The following is a 3,544-nucleotide window of genomic DNA, read 5'->3' as shown; positions in this document are numbered from 1 at the left end:
GATGACCCATAATGACCATGAAGAAGATAAACAAAATAAAAATAGAACACAGGAGATCTATGGGATTTTATGAAAAGAAAAATTTATGAATCATGCAAATAGAAGAAAAATATAATGAAAAAATAGAAAACGTGAGATATATTAAAATATTAAAATCTTAGAAGAGAATTTCCCAAGTCTAGGGAATGTGATTCCACTGAAGTGTGAGAGGCATTTTGTGAAACAAACAGAAAAGCCCAAAAAGAACCCTCCATGTCACATTGTAAATAATATACTAAAATACAGACACAAATATATACTGAATCCTTAAAGAGAAAAAAAAAAAAAAAAAAAAACAAGAGATTTAGCTGTAGAAAGACTGGAAGCTAGGGAACTTGGAATGGTGTATTTCATGCTCTGAAAGACAATAACTGCTAAATCAGGTTATTATATCCAGCAAAACTCTCTGTTATAAATGAAGGAGGAAAAAACTTTCCAAACAAAGAAAAACAAAACAAAAAACAACTCTGAAGGAATTCATGACTATTAAGCAAGTTTTACAGAGTATATTAGAAAGGATATCTTTAGACTGAATAAAAAGAGAAACATACCCGTGAGGGTACAAGAAAGTATAAAGCATTATATCAGTGTTAAAGCAGTTGGGAAACTGGGAGACTCTGAGAAAAGGACAAATGCCCATGATTTAATAAACACCTTTCGATAAGAATTCTTAATATTGATAGTCTTAATTAGTTAGCCAGTCAAAAGACACAGACTAGCCTCCAGAACGGACTAAGTAACTGTTCATCTACCAACATTTGCTACTACCAATAAATCCACTTTACCTTAATGTAAACAAAGGATGGGAAAAGGTAGTCTAAGCAAAAGGTTTCAAGAAACAAGCAAGGTTTCTCTCTCTCTCTCTCTCTCTCTCTCTCTCTCTCTCTCTCTCTCTCTCTGTGTGTGTGTGTGTGTGTGTGTGTGTGTGTGTGTGTGTGTGTGTGTGCCTATGTTTCTTTGTCGGTGCAATTTTTTAATCATCCAATATTTTTACATATGAAAATATGTTTTTAATTGAAATAGAGTCTCATCATCTTCCCCACTCCTTTTCTTCCTCAGCCCCTTGAGGCTTCTCTGTGTAGAACATCATATCCATGCTCCACTGTCAACTGTATATCCTCTCTTGCTTTGATTATTATTGTTACACATATATGTATGTATGTGTGTCTACACACAACTTGAGAACATTTCTGTGATTCCTGTATATGGTTTCAGAGCTGACCAGAGTTTGTATTGTATAAACAATTAATGGACACATTTCTGGAAGAGGCTAATTGTTCTAGCAGCTCTCAGTTGCATGTAGTTCTTTGTTTAGGTGTGAGACCCTGTGAGATTCCCACTTCCAAATGATCACATCTGTTGATATTGCCATTGTTCTGGTATTGTGTATGTAGCCATTTCTAGGTGAAAGTGTTCACAGTATTCCTGGCATTCTGGCTCTTACAAAATTCCTGTCCCCTCTTTCTGGATATTCCCTGAGTGACAGATGCAGGAGCTATGATTTATATGTATCTATTATAGCTGGGATCTCCACAATCAATTGAACTCTTGCACTATATCCAGTTATGGTTTTCTGTGGTGGTCTCCATTTGCTGTGAAGATAAACTTTTTGCTGATTAATGGTAGCTACACTTATCTGTAGGTACAAGAATGATTTAAATTTTATGGCTGACAATGTTTGGATAATAGTTTCTTTTCTCAGGTCCATGACCTAGCTAATCCCATGTTAGATTTCCAGTGCCAAGAGTGATTTTTCCTCCTGTTGAGTGGAATTAAATCCAATGTGACAGTTGTTGGTTACCACCAACATGTGAGTGCTGTTTGTTAAGCCTTTATGCACATCCTGTTATGCTAGTAATGGTCAGCTGTTACATCTGAGCAGCACTGTTTAGTAGCTTCCCTTCCTCAGCAGTTTTCATCGTATTTTATAAAACCATGGAAGCCAGACCACAGAGAAGAGGCTTCAGTGTCAGATCCAGCTTGGCTCATCTTAGTCCTGTGTTCTAAGTGTACAGTGACTATATCGATAGGGGCCTAAACATAGTCCCTGAGGAGAAACTAAATGTCACATTAATAATATGCATTGTTTTGAGGAGTAATTGGAGTATCCAGACCAACTATTAGAAGGAGTTGTCCCATTCCTAGGACTTTTTTGTTTCATTTTATGGCTGAAAAAATAAACATCAAATCAAAACTAGTTAGAGAAGAAAGACATTTACATATACTGATTAAAGGAAGAATTCATGAAGAAGACACTGCAATTTTAAACATATTCATGAGTGTACCTAATGACATAAAACTACTATACAGTGAAGGATCTATTTTAGCACAAAAGTAGTGGATGTCTTCAATCCCAAATCCTCACCAATTATAACAAAATATACCTACTATCTCTGACTTACATACCATTGTATACATGTTAGTTATTCATAGCAAATCCATTAGACTTAGATTACATAAATATTCCTACGAATCCCTTCGTTGCCCAAAGTTTTTAATAAAATCTGAGAATTATAACATTACATCATAGAGATGATATATGCAGAACTAATGAAATTTCTCAGTTAATTGTGCCATTTTACACTTTCTTAGTTGGTTTGTTAGGATTATAATTTTAGATACTGGTACTGATAACACTTTCAGTAAAAACAGAAAAATGACTTTCTACATTGTGGTTTTTGGAAGTCTTGACCTGCACATGATTAAGCCAGACAAAATATCTGGTGTGGATGGGGAGGTGGGGGTCACAAAGTACAGAGGGACTATTGACAATGGATGGCAGGCGTGAGAGGAAGAGCTGGGTCGGTTTTTGCTTGTTTGTGGTTTTGCTTGATTGCAGCTACATACTCTAGTACATATTAGTAGCACTAAGGGAATGAAATGTTTTTTTTTTTTTAAAGGATCCCATAAAATTTGGAGGAAATTGGTATGGAGGACAGAGAAGAACTCTATGGGAGGAAATGAGAAGAGATTTGATCAAAATACATGATGTGCATGGATGGAATTTTCAAAAAATGAATTAAAAAGAATTCTTTTTTTTTTTTTGTAGTTACAAACCAAATTCTTTTATTAGATATTTTCTTTATATACATTTCAAATGCTATCGAGAAAGTTCCCTATACCCTCCCCTCGCCCTGTTCCCCTACCCACCCACTCCCACTTCTTGGCCCTGGCATTCCCCTGTACTGGGGCATATAAAGTTTGCAATACCAAGGTGCCTCTCTTCCCAGTGATGGCCGACTAGGCCATCTTCTGCTACATATGCAGCTAGAGATAGGAACTCTGAGGGTACTGGTTAGTTCATATTGTTGTTCCACCTATAGGGTTGCAGACCCCTTCACCTTCTTGGGTGCTTTCTTTAGCTTCTCCATTGGGAGCCCTGTGTTCCATCTTATAGATGACTGTGAGCGTCCACTTCTGTATTTGTCAGGCACTGGCATAGCCTCATACGAGACAGCTATAACAGGGTCTCCAGCAAAATCTTTCTGGCATATGCAATAGTGTC

The sequence above is a fragment of the Mus caroli genome, chromosome 7 (assembly GCF_900094665.2).
Source record: "Mus caroli chromosome 7, CAROLI_EIJ_v1.1, whole genome shotgun sequence".
NCBI lineage: Eukaryota > Metazoa > Chordata > Mammalia > Rodentia > Muridae > Mus > Mus caroli.
The sequence above is the reverse complement of the archived record's forward strand: the minus strand, read 5'-3'. Positions refer to the sequence as shown.